This window comes from Periplaneta americana, chromosome 1 (genome assembly GCF_040183065.1).
Source record: "Periplaneta americana isolate PAMFEO1 chromosome 1, P.americana_PAMFEO1_priV1, whole genome shotgun sequence".
In the NCBI taxonomy this organism is placed as follows: domain Eukaryota; kingdom Metazoa; phylum Arthropoda; class Insecta; order Blattodea; family Blattidae; genus Periplaneta; species Periplaneta americana.
In genome coordinates, this window is record NC_091117.1 from 107,676,125 (window position 1) to 107,698,863 (window position 22,739).

The 22,739-nt window shown below is 36.1% G+C and overlaps 1 protein-coding gene across 5 annotated transcripts in view; it reads right to left on the reverse strand.

Moving 5' to 3' along the window:
* Nucleotides 1-22,739, reverse strand: part of KrT95D (phosphofurin acidic cluster sorting protein KrT95D) — a 1,059,178-nt gene that overhangs the window by 440,301 nt on the left and 596,138 nt on the right. The gene's annotated exons all lie outside the window — the stretch shown is intronic.

Below are 22,739 nucleotides of genomic sequence, written 5' to 3' on the forward strand. Positions count from 1 at the left end.
TTCCAAGATTAAAACTAAAAAAATTGTTTGTAAAAGATATTGAACACTTCATTTTCTTTGGAAACGAACACTGGTCACACTCACAGAAGAATACATTAAGACTAAAACACCAACAAAGACTAAATGGATATTTAAAGGATTGTAAGGAACCATTAATAAATACAACAATCAATAACACATACGTATACGTGCTAAAAGCGTGATCTCAGCTACAGATTGGAGCAACTTCCGGTTTGCATCACGATGTCTTTCGTGTGTCGGCTGTCTCACGATCACGTGACTACAGCTCCACTAGTCCAAATGTCAACGCAATCACACGTTTGCCATCAAGCATTTCCCCTTGCGTCTCACCCCGCAAGCAAGTCCAGAAGCTGACTCGGCGCGGTTGAGAGGAGAAATTCAACCTCGGAAGCATTCGTAAGCATGTATTCGTATATGTGTGCGATCTCTGCGGTTCATAGGTTTCATACGACAAAAATAAATCAGAGTCGCAAGTAAAGTTATTAAAGATGAGCAAGAAACAAAGAATGGGAGTTTAAATTATAAATAAAGTTATTTAACAATCAAATTGTTTTTCGTTTTTCCTGGAGGTTCTCTGAACCATTGAATGCATAGGACGCACCGCCACTGGTATTGATAGCAACGGATTGTGCTGTGTACGAGTATTATGACTATGATGTGAAGCTAGAAGCGGAAAGCAAGAGGCAAGGTAGACTATAAAAAATATGAGGCAAGGAGTAAAAACCATTCCTGTCACTAAAATATTTCAGTGATGCTGTTGGCAAAGAAGTATTTCAATACATACACAATATCATGTACAGAATATTAAGTAAAAGTAAAGATGCTCACACGATAAACATGAAGAGGCCACTTGACCGAAAAGGCATTCATAGCGAACTGGTAAAAAAAAATAATCCACCAGCTACTTCTGGTAGCGTCGCATAGCAACGCTCTCCACTTGTATGCATTTAATTAACCCAATCTGCCAGGATTAGACAGTTGCTACGTCGTGCCTCACGGGAGAGCCCAACAGGTGTGCACAGCGACGTGCCCACGCCGCATGACACAGTGTGCTCAATCCAGCAATTGAAGAACTCGTTCTCGAAACAAGTTCCGTTCAAAATCAATGAAAATAAGCTAAGGCCACATAGCTTAAGTTTTCTACATTACTTTATCAGATGAGAACGACTAATTCCGAAAACAAGTTTATTGTGCTGGAAACAAAACTACATACTTTATTCATGGTGTTCGCTACAAGTTGATACTTGCAACCAAGAACTTGGAGGGCTTCGGTGCTTCTTTATACAAAATTATTAATCGTCTTAGAACAGTAGTTCCAAAACTCTTTCGACTCCCGAATCCCTTATACCAGCGGTTCCCAAACTTTTTCAGCCACGGAGCCCTTTTTGAAGCAAAAGTTTCTCGTGGAGCCCCAAGAAATATTTACTTTTTAGTTTTATCTGTCTACGTTCTATGAAGCATATTTCACACTAAACATAAACGGAAGTATGAATATATATATATATATATATATATATATATATATATTAATAAAGGAAACAATAGTAAAAAACTAATGGATATAATTTATTTAAATCTACAAAATGATATTAACAAGTAGTTAAGATGTTTAAAAAATGTTGCAATGCCACATGTACACCCGAAGTTAATGTGAAGAATGTTCCTGTTTCTTGCGACAGAGTCTGTCAATGACCGGTGTCATAGAAGTCAGTTGAAGACGTATATCGTCTTCTGTGTCCAAACAAGTTCGATATTTTGTTTTGTAGCGGTGTACCTCGAAAAGGTCGTTCCACTGAGGTACACAGTACCAAAAGACAGTGAGAGAAATTTAGCTTTTGAACTTAATATCAAAAGATCCTCCCCTAACTTAGCCCAAAATTTGGGAAATGGTTTGCTTTTAAATTATGCGTGACAGTGGCTGTGCGAAACTATGTCTATAAGGACCTCATATCTGAAGCAGTGAGGGTTGCTGGTTTTGACATCACTGGAAATGGATCTACAATCCACTCATATTTCTTTAGAATCGATTCCCGAGTGTCCCTTGGAAAGTATGAATTGATAGTTTGAAGCAAATTGTCAAGGTGTTCTTTCATTATTGCTATGAATGAGACATTCATTATGTTACTTTCTTCTGTAAAGTTTGAAGTCAATCAGAAACGTAAGATCCTTATTGTCGACGTTTTCTATGTAGAACGCTATCTTTTTCTTCAGTGCGACAATTTCGTCATCAGCATCGAATATAATCTTCCATTTACCTTGTATTTTTTACTAGGTTATTTTACGACGCTTTCTCAACAGCTTAGGTTATTTAGCGTCTGAATGAGATGAAGGTGATAATGCCGGTGAAATGAGTCCGGGGTACAGCACCGAAATTTACCCAGCACTTGGTCGTTTTGGGTTGAGGAAAAACCCCGGAAAAACCCCCAACCAGGTATTTACCTTGTATGTACCCATGTGCTGAATTCATTTTTGAAAAATGTCTGCCAAGTAACATAATTTGTACAACCATTCCTGATCATTCAAATAATCTGCTAGCAAACTATTCTGGTAATTCAAAAGTGAAGAAAATTCCATTCGAAGTTCATGTAATTGGGACAACGCCTTACCGCGCGACAACCATCGCACTTCTGTGTGTAATATTACTAACAATGACTTGTGTATACTACCCATATCTTCACACAGGATTTTAAGTAGCCTACACTGCGAAGGCCGTGCCTTAACAAAGTTGACAATTTTGACGGCGTTGTCTGGTACCTGCTTTAATAACGATGCCATTTTTCGTTGCGAGGGCATGTTGGTGTAGTACACAGTGACTACTTGTTCAGTTTTTAAAACTTCCTTGATCATTGTAACAACGCCAGCAACAGGACCTACCATGGCCTTTGCGCCATCTGTGCACACGTCAATGCAATTGCCCCACGGTATCGAGTTTTCAATGCAGAAGGAAAAAATTCAGTATTGCTTGTAGAGGATGGCAATGGCTGCAGAACAAAATATTTCATGAAAAAAAACTGAAAAATCATATCGCACAAACATCATTAACATAGCTAATCCGGCAAAAACCGTGGATTTGTCAAGTTGTAACGAAAATTTCGTTTAACTGATACGGGAAATCATGATATATTTTACGTCTTTTCATATAAGTATTCTGGATTCGAATATGCCCAGTGCTACTTGGTAAGGGCACACTGGAAATCAAGTTTTGCAGTTTTCTCGTCCACCATGCACTTCACTACCTTCACTAATAGTGGTTTCATAAGAGTTTCAGCAAGAGTGAGATTTACCAGCAAGAGCCTGGTCATGTCTAACCAAGTACGGCGTTTTCAGTGCTTTCTCGTTGTTTGTTTTTACACGAGTGAAATTTTGTCTGAACTGCATGGAGTTCGTCACTTTTTTCTTTGGAAGTAGTCTGCAGTTTTATTTGTGAATTTTTGAATTGAGAAATGCCGTCTAAGCTTGGCATGGAACATAGAACTATTGGGAAAAACTTTGTTACATATCACACACTGTGGACGTTCATCAGCAAACTCAGTGAATCCCATGTCCAAATATAAATCACAATATTATCGTTTGTTACTTTCAATACCTCTACATTAGGCATCGTAGACTCTGAGACAGGATCATGTTCAACATATTCCGAACTCAATTCCCAGGAATTCGCACTATCTTCTTTGAAAGTAAGGTTATAGCTGTTGTTATCTCTCTTTGACTGAGCACTGGTTGATGGCTAATGACTCTTAGGTCTCAGGGAGCCCGTCTTAAGCCACAGTTCCGGTTAAACGAAAGTTTAGCTAACACATCTGCTATCAAATTAACATGCAGATAAACATGATATATATTTTTTGAGGTAACTTAACAGTCAATAGATTGTAGATTCCACGTACTACGAATAACAAACTCTGCCTGCCCAGTATATAAAAAATAAAATAAATTTCGAGAATCATTGAGTACTTGGCAAGCAAGAAAGATCGAGATAGTTCCAGTGACGAGTAGATCTAATATTAACGCTTCCATGTAGCAAGAAGAACGCAAACTACTTTCTCAGGAAGTATTTTTCGCTTGATGGAAGTAGTTTCCCTTTTCCCGCTAGAGACTAGATGGAAGCAGCAATTTTTGTCATCTTCATAACTTCCGCGAACGGAGCCCCTGAGAATCATGCGCGGAGCCCTAAGGGCTCCGCGGAGCACACTTTGGGAACCGCTGCCTTATACAAAGCCCTAAGTTGAGCGAAACCATCATGAAGACAGCCATAATCACGCACACAATTGTAGCCTATACTTAATTTTTTAAAGAAAATTTAATAATTAGCAATGACAGGTTTAGTTGCTGTTGTTTATACGATGAAAGAGTAATGGAACGGAGAAAAATTCTCTCCGGCGCCGGGATTTGAACCCGAGTTTTCAGCTCTACGTGCTGATGCTTTATCCACTAAGCCACACCGGATACCCACCCCGGCGTCTGACAGAATCGTCTCAGATTAAGTTCCAAGTTCCAGTAAGATACCCATCCTCCACGAAGACAAGATCTGTTGGTGCAGTCAAACTGATGCCTGCCCATACCATCACTGAACTGCCATAAAATGCTGATGGAAAGTTGCATGAGAATACCTTTCTGCAGTCCTTTTTCACACTGTTTCTCTTACATCTGGGGATCTGAGGCAGACTCGAGATTCATCTGAGAACAAAACTGTTCCCCACTGTTCGTCAGCCCATTCCTGCAAACTGTAAGAAAGTTTGACGATGTTGTCTTGTAAATTCTGGGCCAGCGGCAGGCCTTCTGGAGGTCAGGCTAGCATCATATAACCTCCTACTCACAGTCCATTCACTGACATTCACATCTCGCACTTGTTCTAGTCGATTTCTGGCTTCGACTGCAGTGGTATGGCGGTTACGCAAAATTTGAAGGCGCAAGAACTGCTCATCTATTGCAAGAAGTTGATCTTTTCCTACCATATTCCGGTCTTCGAGAATATGAACGAAGTTCCCTGTACCTCTGCACTGTATGTGAAACCGTCGACGGAGTTGTATGCAACACCCGAGCCACATAACATAAGCTGCGCTCATCCTCTTCCAACGCGACTGCTCTAACGGCGTTTATGGGGCTTAACGGCATCTTAACTCTCTTAAATGTTGTTTAAACCTGAGTTTAATAACACAGAATTCCATTATACACAAAAAAAAGAAAACAATGATGTAACTTTGCATTGACTGCTTGTGTTTAGGATTGTAAATTTTAATGGCACAGTAATACATAGAGGGTGAGGGACAGGAAGTGGCAAAGAGTATCTCACAAACCACCCAATGGCTATACGTACCTTAACAAAATATGAATTAACACTTGCCTAACAGAAACAGGTTCATAGACGCAGACAGTAATGTTATAACTTGTATCATATATATTATTGTATTTGTGGTGTTCAAAACACATTAGATTGTGTCACTTTCATTATACAGTAAAACCTGGCTCAAACGTACCCTCTATAAAAAGGAAACCTGCACAAACAAAATATAAATTTGGAAACGGGATGATTTTCTATGTAAAATAATACTTTAAAACGGAAATCTGCCTAACGCGAAAACGGAATCATTTTTGCGTACCATTTAGATGAAAAAAACCTGTGTTGTTTGTCTTGTTTTTTTTTTCTTATTATGTATTTTCTGTATGTATATATGTAAGACACCTGTAATTGGAAGCCTGTTGGTGGTGGATTTAAATAAATAAATAACACTACTCAACAAATTTGAACTTTTTTCCATAACATTAATAAAATAGGCTGATCTTAATTATTTTGCATGTGCTGAACAAGAAAATGACAATGAAAAGTTCGTTATCACGTCACGTTTTTGTGTTATAGATACTTACTTGATACATTGAAAAATCAGGATTTTTTTACCTATTAAAAATTACTTTGTTCTCATTTCTTGTGTCAAAATTTCCTAGGGTACCTTAAATATGATAAAACTGATAAACCAATAACTGACCCGCTATTAAGATATAAAAACCACTCTTCGTCCTATAAAATAGAGAAATATAAGAAAGTACCTTCACTTTTTCTCTTATGAGAACTGGAATCTTCCCTTTTTAAAATCTAGCAATAATCGCTCATCATCGCTGGATCCCATATTTGTTGATACCGTTGCTCCATTGTAGCAATGTCTTGGTGAAATCGCTCTCCCTGTTCATCACTTACAGTCCCCAAGTTCTCAGGAAAGAAGTCCTAATGTGATTGTTAGAAGTGGATCTTCAGTGACATATTCCAGGCCATTTTTTTTTTTTTTTTGTAGTTTCTTAGTCTATAATTATGTCTCGTGACGGGAATATTGTACGAAATGGAAATATAAAAGTAGGAAATTTATCCTCTGAAGACGTTGAAAAATTCAAATACCTGGGAGCAACAGTAACAAATATAAATGACACTCGGAAGGATATTAAACACAGAATAAATATGGCAAACGCCTGTTATTATTTGGTTGAGAAGCCTTTATCATCCAGTCTGCTGTCAAAAAATCTGAAAGTTAGAATTTATAAAACAGTTATATTACCGGTTGTTCTTTATGGTTGTGAAACTTGGTCTCACTTTGAGAGAGGAACATAGGTTAAGGGTGTTTGAGAATAAGGTGCTTAGGAAAATATTTGGGGCTAAGAGGGATGAAGTTACAGGAGAATGGAGAAAGTTACACAACACAGAACTGCACGCTTTGTATTCTTCACCTGACATAATTAGGAACATTAAATCCAGACGTTTGAGTTGGCCAGGGCATGTAGCACGTATGGGTGAATCCAGACGTGCATATAGAGTGTTAGTTGGGAGGCCGGAGGGAAAAAGACCTTTGGGGAGGCCGAGACGTAGATGGGAAGATAATATTAAAATGGACTTCAGGGAGGTGAGATATGATGATAGAGACTGGATTGATCTTGCTCAGCACACGGACCTATGGCGGGCTTATGTGAGGGCGGCAATGAACCTCCGGGTTCCTTAAAAGCCAGTAAGTAAGTAAGTAAGTAAGTAAGTAAGTTTCTTAGTAACGTCTCTATTAATTAGCGATAATTTTCTGCTTTGTGATTCCCTAAAACCCCTTTGATGCAAAAGATTTCCATGCTGGTAATTTCTTGGGGTTAAGTTTTTTCTAAAAAAAATCCTGCCCTTAAAAAGTTTTCCAATTTGTGGACTGACAAATATGCCTTCTTTTAATTTAGCATCACTGATTTTAGGGAACAGAGTCTTTAAGTGTTGAAAGGCTTATCCACTCTTATCTAAAGCTTTTTACAAAATTTTTAATTAGCCCTAGTTTTATATGCAGTGAAGGAAGAAGTGCCTTTTTCACGTTGCACTAGCGGAGGATATTTAATAGGATGTTTACCAGGAATATAACCTCGTCTGATAGGCCAGTTCTTCACCACATAATGTTGTGCTGTTGTTCGACTGTCCCACAAATATAAAAAACAACATAACTTAGTAAATCCTCCTTGTAATCCAAGCAACAAAGCTATTACTTTCAAATCTCCACAAATTGCCAAGTGATGTTCATTACAATATACTGCATTCAATATTAGTGACATGTATTCATAAGTTTCTTTCATAGTGACTGAATCAGCCACTGATGGAAGGTTTTGTAGTGCCATTTGCAATAAAACTGCTTTTAAGATTAGTTTTGATGAAACGATGAACAGTCTCCATTCTTTGAATTATATTGAATATCTAATATTCATCCATAAGCCTGTTCACATTTTTGCAGGCACAAACAGAATTTTCCATTTCAAAATAACTAGTCAGTTTATCGTTTCGTTTTGGAAATCTTGGTAGGCTATCTTTTGCTAATAAGTCCCATTTTTGTAGTCTAGAACCTAATAGTTCAGCGTGTTGCTTGGAAATACCTAAATCCCTAACTAGGTCATTAAGTTCTGCCTGTCGTATCAGATGTGGTGTTTTATGAAGTTCGGGAATATAGGTGGGATCAGCGGATGTTGAAGGGTAGTCTGAGGATTCTGATAGTTTGTGTTCCTCTGGAATGACTGGAGGGATAGGGACAGGAAATTCAGGAGAATGTGGCACGGGTATTATGGCTGGTGGGAAATTGAGATACACAATTTTATCTTTAGTTTTCCTTGAATATCCCTGTGGTTTGTTAATTAAGAAGTAACAATCTTCCAGATGAGTGGTGGGCTGTCGCCAAATCTTTGGAACAGCAAAAGATATGTTATTTTTCCCCCGCAACCACTCTGGTAACTTCACGTAACATGTTACACAACACACCTGTGGTGCCCAATTTTTGTCTTGTTCACCAACTTTATAGTCAAAATACAAGTAATATGCCTTTTTTACATTGTCTGTTACCGTATTTATCGACGTTGTGATTTCAAAGTTAATTCCCCACAAACACAGTAGAAACTATTTGGAAATTTTTACAGGAACGACGATTGCTATCCATTTACAGAATAACTAGTATCGCTCACAACACTTCCACAATCAGAACTAATCGCTAAATTGTTCATTTCTTGTCTAATGATACAACAGCGACCGTATTTCCTCCTTTCCCTTAGTCAGTTATAGCCAGCTGTGACCTACCCTCCGTGCAGCTGCATAATAAGGGTAATAAAACAATAAACCATCGCTAAGGGTAACACTCATTCAACCCACAAGAGTGAAAGTATGTTTCAAATGGTACCGTAAAAGAACGGAAATAATATATAATTGTGTAAAAGATCTACGTTAAAGAAAAGAACCTCTTTCAAAGTGGCTAGGTTTTAACACATTTTTATACGATTCGCTAACTAAAAAATATAAGTTTCTGAAAAAATGTGACGTGTAGGTACTTTTTCAATGCCATATTCGTAATCAGGACATAAAAATTATATAAAAATGGTTATTCTTGTCCATGTTATGCAAACCTTGTTGAGTAGTATAATTTTAAGCGTAACTGTAATTCTTTAATTTTGCGATAATACTATACGAAGAATGACATTTTTTTTTGTGTTACTGTACATGCAATGGTCTGGAACACTTTCTCTATTCTTTGTCAGCCGTCGGGGGTGAAGCTTCTCTAAAATGTCACTATTGTGTGCTTATTGTCAAGGACCTCCTGTGCCGCTATTTCTTCCAACCCTCTTGCATTTTCTTTCATTTATTCTCAGTTTTGTGCTAACAAGCCAATACAGTGATAAAAGGACAGTGCGAGTAGAATAAAACTGTGAATAATTGTATTGTAGTGTCAATTTAGTTTCACATTTCCGTTTATTTATTCTGAGTTTTATGTTAATATGTCAATGCAGTGCTAAATAACAGTGTGAATAAAGTAAAACTGTACGATTTAATAAAAAAACTTAGATGTCCAGTTCTATCATGGAAGAGTGGCTTCATAATTTTAATGGAGCAAAGAAACGTCAAGGTCGTGAGGTCATATTGTTTTTGGACAATGCTACCTGTCATCCAAGGATTGATTTGTCAAACGTAAAGTTAATCTATGTCGTGCGCCGGCCTCCGTTGACATTGCTGGGATTCCAGGTGGAGAGAGGGGAAACGGGAGTGAATGACAGGTGATGACGAAATTTGTGGTGGGGTTTATACGATGATGTAGGAAGAAAATACTTCGATACAGATATAGTTGTTTATTTGAAACAATCAGTGTCCTTCTCCTGTTCGTGGGCAGGGGAAACGGGAGTCTTTGAGAAACTCTAGAATATTGCCGTTTTTGGCCCTGTGACTCTGGCTGAAGCTAACTTGAAAGCGTGCTGTTGTCATGACTGAGAATATTCGAGAGGAGTAACGGGAGTGCCTGGGTAGAAACGAAGACAAGACTAGAGAGAGAGAGAGAGAGAGAGAGAGAGAGTAGCGAGGGGGCTGGTATGAAGTGAACGGGCTAGCAACGTAGAAAAGAGAGAGGAGAAGGTTCAAATGCCGATTTAACTACACGATTTATGTAGTCATATATATTTATCTGTTATTTACGTCATTTTATCATTTTTTTGCAGTTTTTGAAGTGAATTTCGGAACGATGCCAGCAACTAACCAAATAGCCTGAATTCAAGTAACTCAAATATTCGTTATCATGTATATTAGTGCTTAGGTCTCCGATCATGCCCAGTGTCTTACATCTGAGACTTAAGAATATTCTATCGTCTCATTCTTTTTTGGGGAAACTGTACATCTATTACAGGCTGTACATCTCACGTAATCATAGGTATCAGAAGAAGAGGAATTGTTTGTATGCAGCTGAAGTCTGACTATTGTAATATGTAGCTAGTGGGCGATGTATGCAATGAAGGGGGAAAGGAACTGGCCACCCTATCCCATTACCTCCTGGTCTAGTTGCCTCATAAGTGATGCCTTCTTTGTGTCACTTGTGAAGTTCAGACCTGTCTTCGGACAGTTGACTAAACAACAATAAATTATAGTTACTGCTTATCAGCAGCGAGCCGATGCAACCCTCAACATAGCTTAAAAGATACAAATAGAATTACTCTTAATAATGCAACATGCATAATGATCTTATTTTATTTCATATATATCATACCCTACGCTCTCACAGACGCTATGTCCTCTTCACTGAAGCTATGCAATGACAATATCTTGAGATGCGCAACAAATATAACAATCTATATATATAATTTGAACTGGTAATGGAAATTACGGGAAAACGGCTGAACGGATTTTAATGAGTGACCCCTCATTTTCATGCCTGGCATCCAAAGTTTTTCGGAAAAGTAGTAGTTTTCAGTGAAATGTCAATTTTCCTACATAATTTTCCTATTTTCCAAAATCCATCTGTTGTCAGTTTTGAGAAATAAGTTTACTGAATCACGGCCGACTTGATTGAATTTCAGAACAAAACACACACTACAATAAACAATAGGCTATTACACGAAGGCCATTACCTGCAGGATTGCCGACATATTTAGAGCTCAATTCAATTTGTTATTAAAAACTGATTCTGCAGTGTATAATTTTCTGAGTACAGCTGTGTATTGGATATTCAAATCTACGAAACTTGAGGTCGTTTGATGACAATTACCATTAGAAATTAAATATTATTGTAGTTAATATCATGATGCATCTATTTTTCATTAATTGTACATAATACTGATGCTATATTGATGATATGAAAGTGAAACTTTTGTGGTTATGTAGGGAATATCTTAATTTAGATCTTCATTTCTATAATTTACTGAGTGCCTGCTATATATAACTACAAAACTTAAGTAAGATAATAATATTTTTATTAAAAATCGAATATTTTTATACTTATTAACCCAGTGGGGTTGGGTCTTTTTCATATACTTAATGGCGGTATAGTGTAGATATTGATATGTGTCATTGTCTTCAGTATTGGCTCGAGAGAGAGCAAAAATTACAGTTCCTAAGGAAAGATAAAAAGGTATTACTTAGTGATAAAATAAGAGGCTTAGAAAATTTTGTAGTCTCCAGATCATTTCAGCAAGATCTCTTAGTAGGATAAAATGATTTTACGCTCTACATTTCAAGTTCTACTTGCAGCAGCTATACGAAAATGCTATTGTTCGAAAGCTTAGCAAACCTGACATTTTTTAAAACTTTTGCCTACAATCCACAATGACCTGAAATATCTACTGCTTTCGTCCTGACATTGATACTTGCGTTTTCGCGTTGAAACTCAAAAACTGAAGTTGGATAGGTTCAATAAAAAGTATTTGGCCTAAAAAATCAATTCAGAGGGAGTATGTTTCATTATCATGGAAGCAAATAACTATCAAAAAGACAAGTATTCTTCATTGAAAATAAATCTGAAAAATTTTTATTTGAACATCTAACGAACTTAGTTTGCAGGAGTATTTGCTGCACAAGCCACTAGTATTAATCTAAAAAAGCACATTCGGATTTCTTGCTACAACCGCTTTTGTTAACATTATGTATTAGTAACAGTGATATAAAATAAATTGAAGTCTTAAAAAAATATTAACCCAATAACAAAATTCAGGCGCCACATAATAGTAGTTTATGAGAGATTAAAAATAGATTTTATGCGCCTCAGGCGATAATTTCCACGAGCGCATAAGATCTGTTTACTGTCGTGTACTAGACAATATTTTATCCATTACTGACTGGTATCTAAATTTAAATTTGAATTTAAATTATACGTCTTTTGTTTGTAATGTGTTGTTTGTGAAGAAGTTATAAACGAAATCAAATGTATGGATTTTACGGTTGCTTATGTGTTGGTTGTCATGGAAAAACTTTTAATTCATTGCAATTCAATGCTGTGAATAAAGACATTGTTTAGATTGCTAAGGACGATGAAATAAAGACCAGTTTAGGTATCAGTCATAGAGCTCTATATAGAGCTCTAATCAGTCATGGATAAAAATGTTTAGTCGTCATGGCTAATACGTAAAATACCGGTACATCTAGATGCCACTCAGCCACTCTGTAATTACGGGCAGGACATTCTTACTCAGTTTTTTAACTTAAAATGCTATATTACTTTAAATAATGCAATGTAACCTTTCATGTTTGAATTTTTCAAATGAAGCATATCACCCTACATAATGCATATTGTTTAACTTCTTAAACTTTATTAATGTACTTTGAGATAATATTTTCAGAACTGAAGGGGTGAGAATGATATAGTCCAAGTCACAAAGACAAAACTTTACAGGAGAGCGTACTGAAAGTTAATGCTACTGTTTTTTTCTCTCTATGAGGGCGGGAGAGGAACATCCCTGTGCACGCGACTTGAGGTCTATTGTGCGCCTCTGGGATGAGTTGCAAGCCCACCGACTCCACCTACGCCGAACCGACCTAACCTCTAACACCCTAACGACCAGTCCCGCCATCCTTTCAAAATCCGTGTACCATTCCACCCCAACAGCCCCACCCCACATTCCCCCTCAAACGGTCTGAGGTATAAGCCCCCTCTCCCGTCTCTGCAATGGTATGCTACTGTATTAGATGCGGTATTATAATTTCCTCAGCGCATATTTGTGTTATTTGCTGAGTAAATTTTATAATATTTTAGTAGTAGCTTCCCCATATATGTAAGACATTTACATTTATTTATTAATTTACACTTATTTATTAAAATAACTACTGTTAAAAATGACAAAAAACATACATTCTGAGGTTATGTAACTGATACCTTTTCCGATTATCAGTTAGACAGTTTTTAAATTGAGAAAATGAACTCTCATCGTCACATGATGTTATCGGTGCAAATTTATAATATAAAATATTGTGGCTGCATTTGTCTCCTGGTGCACCACCTCTATGACTGAAAGCGATCACAATGAACTCGACATACAAACATACGTGCGCTCCTACATAACACAAAGCAGAGCTCATAGAGATCTTGTAACCTGCTTGTGCCTTTGACTGATATCATTATTTTATTTATTTATTTATTTAATCTGACAGAATTAAGGTCATAAGGCCTTCCCTTCCATCCTACCAGGTAGCACATATAAATACAAGAAAAAAAAAACATAAAAATTCAAACACTGATGAAAATAATACAAATTACATTTAAAGTCCTATACAGGGTCAACAGGGTCAAAAGAACACTATATATAGCTCTTATCGAGCTAATACAAGGAAAAAAAAGAAATAAAACAAAGATAGCAATGATGATAGTGATAGTAGTAGTAGTAGTAGTAATAATAATAATAATAATAATAATAATAATAATAATAATAATAATAATAATCATAAATACATTACATATTAATTGTCAATTTTACAACAGCATAGTTGCAATATTTATTACATAACATGGATTAAGCCGAAGTTGCGCAACCTAACAGGTGTTCAAAACGCAATTCCATGAACTAGACTGTGATTCTTTAATTAATTTATATTTTAATTTTGATATTGTCCGACAGTCTCTGTCATGGTCAGGGAATGGAATCGATATGCTGAAAGACGATGAGTAGAAGGATGTTCTGTGCAGAGAATTCCAGAGGCGTGGAATCGATATGCTGAAAGACGATGAGTAGAAGAATGTTCTGTGCAGAGGAATAGAGAAAAGGTACATGTTCCGGGTTCGAGATAGTGAAAGGCAAACAAAACGAGATGTTAGGTAAGAGGATGTGGAGGTGTGGATGATTTTAAATAGTAATAAGAGGGAGCTGAAGAATATTCTTTCTTTAAGTGGATTCCAAGACAACAATTCTAGTGACGGTGTTACATGATCGAATTTTCTAATGTTACAAACGAAACGAACGCAGATATTGTGAATACGCTGTAGTCTATAGAAATGAACTCGCATAAAAAAAAAAAAAAAAAAAAAAAACATTTTGGACTGTATCATTCTCACTCCATCAATTTGTTACGAATGGGACAAAATTTGGAAAAGCGTTTTTGTGATAAATGTCAAATCAAATATGTTCTCTTCTTCTGTTATTGTCAGAATTTTAATATCGATATTAATGAAGAAATGGAGGTTTAAAAAATGATAAATCATTTTTTCAAGACCCTTACAATACGTATTCACCTAGCAGAATAACTAAATAAAAGTTGCTGGTAGTGTCACGGTAGGGACACAAAGGTAAAGTTTAATTTTGAAATCATTTTCCTTTTTTCATTTCAACAAATCTTACTTACAGCTCTTTAAATAGTAAATTTCCCCTGTTATTGTCCACTTTAGATGCTCACAGTATGGAGGCAGCTGATCTCTATGCACCACATAGTAGCCTACATAATGTTGAAACCATGTGATAATTTTAGAAAAAAATTGGTTACATGACACTGACACAAACTAATTAAATTTATACATCATACAAAGTTTTGAAGTGTTGAAACCTTAAAATAATAATAATAATAATAATAATAATAATAATAATAATAATAGTAATAATATTATTATTATTATTAAATAATAATAATGAAGATAATAACTTATGGCATAGGAAGATTCTTAAGCATTGTTATTATTATTATTATTATTATTATTATTATTATTATTATTATTATTATTATTATTATTATTAAAGTTACGGGTTTCAATTTGACTACTCATACGTAAGGTTTTCTTCAACTTTTTTTAGGTAAATATTTCATTATTTTATGGAATGTCCGTAGTTTATATCTAATTGAAGGTGAAATTAACAATAATTGAAAAAAAAAAAAAAACATAAATCCCAGTACAAACTTAATATAAAACAAATTATATTGATTGCATGCTTTACGAGTCTCTACACAATATTATAATGAAAGACTGTAAACATTTTAAGTGTCTGAAATGAAACATTTTACCTTCTTTTTTCATAAAACACATTTTCTTCTTTCGTAATGAAGTGCTCGCCACAAAAGTCTTCTTTAGAGAACTGATCTCCAAGCTCCTAGGATTGTTTTGTTGTCGCATGTTCACTGAACAGCAAACTTGAAATGTGTAAGTAGGGTTGGATTTCGCTGAGCTATGCTCCATACATATCTACAATGTTGCGGAATTCATGTCTAGGTGTCCAAACGAAGGACTCTAATTACGAGGTACCAACCAGTCTTCGAACTTCTGACTAAACTTACATACCATATCCATACAATCACTTAAACGTTCACGCAATTATAGAAATTCTGTGAATACCCTGTCATCTTTTTTTTTCATATTTGTCTATCGGCAATGGAGATCTGTGTGGAAAATTTTGACATGACCTCATAAAACAGTTTCCTTGCAAGGCATTCCATCGTTACCGCGTGATTTTAAGACTTTATTAATGTCTCTTTTTAATTGCAGACGTTATCAAACAGTTATGACTTGATAGATAATAATGGAGCAATGGTGGAAAGTAAATTATAAAGAAAGTGAAGTTCTCGATTAGACCGCTCCACAGCCTCTCTGTCCATCACAGACGACAGACGCTGTGAGGCCGTTAAGTACAGCAGGTCCCGTTTTCTACCTCCAAGATGCCAATTCGCATGTCACCAGTCGAGAGTAGACAGTTTTTTTTAGGAGAACTGGTAGATTATTTATGAGGCATTTCAGAGTAGGCCGAGAGCAACAGACGTCCATTACATGACAGAGGTCCGTGGCAGAGTCGTGCATAAAGGCCCAGCCCACGATCTGCTTTATCACTGCAGCCCAATGGCACTAAACAGTGTCGCACGTCACCCTGCATCACCGCACGGGTAGCGACGGACTGCTTGTGGAGCGGTTTAGTGCGGTGGACTTGTTTGTATCAAAGCATGAGCCCAAGTTTCCGCTTCTATCAGTTACTTATGAATTGAGTAGACGCGGGTTTGTGCTTGTGTGTACGGTTCGATCAACGATCAGCTACTGTTTCAAGCGTTTTCGTTTTTGATTTGTTTTTCAAGATGAGTCCAAATAATGGTGCATCGCAAAGAAAATACAGTCTCTGTGAGACTGCTATTACGCTATCAAAATTCTTTGACAAAGAATATTATGATAAAATATTTCATCAAAGATCTTTGATAAAAGATAGAATTTTGGGTATATTACACTACATAAAATCGTTTAAAAAACCTTTCATAAAAGATTTTATCAAACGTAACCTAAAATTAGGAACAAATCTCTCTAACACTTGTTCCACAACAATGAATATGTGTTCCGTGGATTTGTTGAAACTGATATTTACGCCTTAAAAGTTTATGATTTGTGTATACTAATATTTACGCGTTAAGTTTACAACGCTATGAATAAAGAACAGTATTATGCTTGTTTAGCTAAAATTGGTTCAATTATTACAATATGCATGTTACTGAGAAAGAAACGCCTTTGGATTAAACTCCTGATCACAATACAAATATGTGGTCAGGGGTTAAACCGTGGATTGCAAAACGTGATAAGTGAAGTATACATCAGAACTTACTGAAAGAGCTACAATGAGAGAACTTGAAAAGTTATACAAATTATTATAAAATATTACTTACATACAAATGGCTTTTAACGAACCCGCAGGTTCATTGCCGCCCTACATAACCCCGCCATCGGTCCCTATCCTGTGCAAGATTAATCCAGTCTCTATCATCATATCTCACCTCTCTCAAATCCATTTTAATATTATCCTCCCATCTACGTCTCGGCCTTCCCAAAGGTCTTTTTTCCCTCCGGCCTCCCAACTAACACTCTATATGCATTTCTGGATTCGGCCATATAATAATAATACTATATTATAACCATGATTTATTTACATTTCATTTCCTTCAAACTCCGAAATCAGAATTTTTGTGGTAGCAACAGTCCAGTTATATTTGCGTTCTGCATATTTTTTTCACGGTATAGAAATCTTTTATCAAAGATAACAAGCTGAACTTACATTTTATGAAAGATCTTTTATGAAAGAAACGTTTATAAAAGAAAACCCATTACGCTGTCATATATTTTATAATGTATACTAGTGGCTTGTGCTGCAACTGCTGCAAACTAAGTTCATTAGACATTCAAAGAAACATTTTTCAGATTTATTTTCAATGAAAAATACCAGATGTTGTGAAAGTTATTTTCTTCCATAATAATGAAATACACTCCCTCTGAACGGTTTTTTTTTATCCCAAATACATTTTCTTGAATCTATACATGTTCAGTTTTTTAGTTTGAACGCGAAAACGCAAGTGACAATGTCAGAACGATCAGTGAGTTAATTATGTGGGAGTAAAGCAATAGCTAATTCAGGTCATTGTGGATTGTAGTTGAAAGTTAAAAAAAATGTCAAGTTTGCCATGTTTTCGAACAATAGACATAGCATCTTGGTATAGCTGCTACATGTTTCGTGAACTACTTTGAAATGTAGAGGGGTAGAATCATTTTATCCTGCTAATAAACCTTGTTGAAATGATCGGGAGACTACAATACTTTGTAGCCTCTTAGTTTTCCTTAGGAACTGTTATTTTTGCGCTCTCTCGAGCCGATACTGAAGAGAATCACGCATTTAAATATCTACACCACACCGCCATTAAATATATGAAAAAGAATCAATCCCACTTGATTACTAACTATAAAAATATTTTATATTTGATAATATTAGCTCACGTAAGCTTCGTAGTTTTCAGTAACATATACTATATATACTAGGACTGGGGACAGAGCGGTTCGGTTCGGAGCAGATACTGTGACGTCATTACTCGGTTGAACCAAGTACAAATTTGTGGCGGCAGATTTAAAATTTAGATAGATTGAGTCGATTTTAGAACGTACTTTGAAAGTGAAAGAAAGTGTATTTTAAAATCGTTGTAGTAAAGCGCTTTCGCTTTGCCAATTGACGAGAAAAAAGTGCTTCTCTTCATTGCAAAATGGCGGTTTCAAATTTCATCTGCGTGATTACAACTATTTGCGGAGTTATTTTGTATGAAAGGCCTATTTAACTTTCAGTGTTGTTATATATGACCAGACATCGGATTCTAGGGCAAATGCCTATTTTGTTTCTTTAGGAGAAAAGTAAAAATAATTATTAATATTTGTGTTTCATGGAAATTGAAAGGTATTCAAAGAGTTTTATAGTGCCCTAAAATGCCCTAAAACGGTTATTAGAGCCTAATTTGTTAATATTCGCCTAAAAATGCCTAACTCACTGTAAAGTTTCGCATTTTACTCTTACTTTTTATAATTTATACATGCATTCACTGCGAAATTTAAGGCATTTAAAAAGTGGAAAGTTTGCTTCACACCGGCCATGAAACCATTGATAAAGGAAACAAAATGTTTTGAATCTCACGACACTCGCAATAGATTTCACCGAATTTAACATGTTTGAGGCATAAATGCCGACAAAGAACCAACCTTAGTTTTGAAGCAGGCAACAATCACAACATGTGCTGCTACCGATTCAGAGATATACTATACTATAAAAATGACTGTTTTCGGTCTGAAACCGATTAGCTGTACTGCCCTTCAGAGTGTCATAAAATCACAATTTTTGGAGAAAGAGTGTTTTTGAAATATTTATGAAAAGTCGTAAAACTGCGAATTAGTAGGGTAAACCGTTACAAAATATTTAAAAGAATGGCCCTCCTAGTGTTAACACTACCAGGAAATGCAACAATAAGTGGAACTTTGTATTTTTGTCCAATTGAATCTCAATAACAACGGTTCATTTGAATGCTCGTTAACAGTTGCTCTTTCCCTCACCTTATTTGTGTTGAGAAGTTTTGAGCGGTAGGACGTTTTCCTGTGAAGTTTAACGCGATAATGGCGAAAAATATAAGTGCAAAATCTACATTGATCCGGCAATGGCTAACAGAATATTCAGAATTCACTTATGATGGAAAAGTAATATTCTGCAAGATTTGTAGCAAACAGGTATGTAACAATAGTTGAAATATATAAATTCTATTAATTTTAATGAATAGGCCTATAATATTTATACATTGACTGAGCTATCCTGAGGTATAATTCTTTTTAAGACCACTACACTTTAACCTTTTAAATTCCGATAGTTAAAGTATTTGATTGTTCGAACCCACTAACTTTGTGATAGAAATACGGCAATACAACAATTAGGATTTTATTTTAATTCAGTTTACTTTACATTTTTAGATTTCGCAAGAAAAGAAGTGCCACCTAAAGCAGCATGTGCAAGGAGCGGCTCATAAGGCTAAAGCTCAGCAGAAAAATCAACTGCCACAAACTTTACTAACGCAGCCTACTTCATCCAATCTCAGCAGCAATTTCTATGCTGATTTAACCAGAGCGTTTGTTGCTGCTAACATTCCCTGGAATGCATTTGAAAATCCGGTTTTAAGACAGTTTTTACAAATATACTGCAAACAAAATATCCCATCTGAGTCGACCCTAAGCAAAAATTACTTAGACAGAATATACAATGAAACTTTAGCTTCCATTCGGGAGGATATAGGTGATTCTTACATATGGGTCTCTGTGGATGAAACCTCAGATCCTATGAATAGGTATATAGCAAATATGGTAGTAGGAAAACTTAGTCCTGATGGACCTTCGATTCCACACCTCGTATGTGTTAAGGAACTTTCGAAAGTGAATAGCCAAGCCATTGCTTATTTTGTAAATAAAGGCCTACAGTCTTTATACTCAGGTAATATAGACGATTCTAAAGTTCTGTTGTTTTGTATTGATGCTACCTCATACATGGTTGCTGCAGCTCCACTTCTTAAAACATTTTATCCTAACCTCACGCATGTAACCTGTCTAGCACATGGCCTTCACAGGGTTTCTGAAACAATCCGGAATGAATTTCCTCTTGTCAATTCGTTTATTTCTAACACAAAAAAATGTTTTTGTAAAGCCCCATCCAGGATTTCAATATTCAGAGAGAACTTTCCAGATATCCTACTCCCACCTCAGCCAGTTGTTACACGATGGGGAACCTGGATTCAGTCTCAATGGTGTATTATTCTAAGTATTTTAAAGAAGTGGTCACAGTTATTGATAAATTACCTGAAACTGATAGTGCAGCGTGTGTGAAAGCAGTGAAAGATTGTCTGAATGACTCACGAGTGAAAAACGATATTGCCTACATAACATCAAACTTTTCTTTCATACCTGCAAGCATTGAACAATTAGAACGTGAAAAACAATCTCTTTGTAGCCAAATAGCAATAGTAAAGGAAGCTCAAGTGAACATACATTCTGCTTTGGGCGAAACTGGGAAAAAAGTTAAAAATAAGTGGGACAACGTATTAAATAAAAATGTAGGATTTTCATTGTTGGAAAAAGTATCAAGAGTGATATCGGGGGAAAGTGTAAATGTTCCAGTAAGTATTGATGTTTCTATTGTACCTAATTTAAAATTTGCGCCTCTCACATCAGTTTCGGTTGAAAGAAGTTTTTCTGCTTTCAAAATGATTCTAAGTGACAAAAGGCAAAGGTTAACTGTGGAGAATTTAGAAAAAATTCTGGTGGTGTACTGTGCAGATAATTATAATAAAGTCTGAGCATGGAACTGAATTTCAATAACTTAAAATGAGTAATCTTGATATCAATAATCATTATTTCATTAGTTTCAATATATTAAATTTGTGCAGCTCTGTTTATAAATATAATATAGTATTCTTTTTTAATGTTTAAACATACTTTTTTGTGCGTATTTTAGTGTATAACTAAAAATTTCAGTGAAAGAAATAAGTATGATACCGTGATGTGCCTAAAATGCCTATTTTAATTAAAATAGAGCCTAATTTTACAAATTTTGAGCTTATTTTAGGCGCCTAAAACTGCAATTTTTAGTGCCTAAAAATCCGATGTCTATATATGACAGACGAAATAAAATTGATAAAATAATTTATAATACTAACAGCTAATAAATTAACATTTGAGGTAAACGTTAAACGCTGCAGCCAAGTAAAAAAAAAAGATACAAAGAAACAGACTCCATGAAGCGCTGCCTAAAACACTTAAAAATAACACACAGAATTATTTACTATTACGGAAAGTGGATAAAATAATCAATAAAACGTGGAATCTTAAACTGAAGAATATAATGTTTAATGTTTTTTTTTTTTAATGTTATGTTTTATTTAACGACGCTCGCGACTGCAGAGGTTATATCAGCGTCGCCGGTTGCGCCGGAATTTTGTCTCGCAGGAGTTCTTTTAGATGCCAGTAAATCTACTGACATGAGCCTGTCGCATTTAAGCACACTTAAGTGCCATCGACTTGGCCCGGGATCGAACCCGCAAATCATAATGTTTATTTATTTTATTATATTACTAGCCTTCAATACAACCATGTTCTCTTTGGTAAAGAGTAATATTATTGATAAATTAAAGTAATTAGTAACATAATTCGTAGAAATAAATACAAATAAAATGATGACTGATGAGGTAACACAAATCCAATAAACACAAATAGAAGAAAAATATAATGCACTTCCTTTTTAACATATTTTAATATTAATCAAACACTCTAATATCATAATGATGATAATAATAATAATAATAATAATAACAATAATAATAATAATAATATATTATTATTATTATTTACAGTAATATGGTCAGACTGCCAGTGTTCATTAGGCCCACTTCACAGGTCATATAATAGGATGAACTCCTCTTCAATACTAGAGGCCTTTCAGCCCGTCTCGGGGATAAGGAAATAATTTGTCCTGCAGCAGAAAATATTTAAATACAACAGTACCTATGTTGTTGTCTGCTAGAATTAAGTAAAACACGTGAACTCTGTTTGAACGTTTGAACTGACCGGTGCCGGCTACGGTTAACCGAGTAACTTCGGTGCTCCGCTGCCAAGCACATAATCCGAAAGAACCGAGTAACTCAACAGTTCTACTCGCTCCGTCCCCATCTATAATATATTGTGACAGCTACACTGGGGTTCGAACGCGTGTCCGTTGGTCGCTTAGGTGTGGCGGCGAGGGGAGCGTCTGGATGCTGAGAGGGTAGAGGGGCGGTGTTCTACGGGGACGCGGCGAGGGGAGGTTGCGCGCATCTGGTGCTTGCCGAGAGTGGAAGGAAGCAAACTGCTACGTGCGGAGTGAAGGGGGGAACGGATCCTCCCGAATCGTCCAGAAGTCCGTCGAAGTGGAAATCCAGATTATTCGAGAGTAGAATCTTTCGCGAACTCTCCAGAAACTATAGTTTGGTTATAAAAGAGAAGACGCAAGTTACTCAGTCAGTCAGTCAGTAAGCCAGTGTTGTTACAGCCAGTGGACAGCAAGCAGCCAGTCTTGTGTAGCACTGCTTGACAACTTCATCTGCCGATTCGGGGTGTCCCGGGAATTGCATAGCGATCAGGGGCGCAACTTCGAATCCAACCTGATGGGAGAGTTGCTCGACCGTCTGGGGGTGCATAGGAGCTCCCACGTTG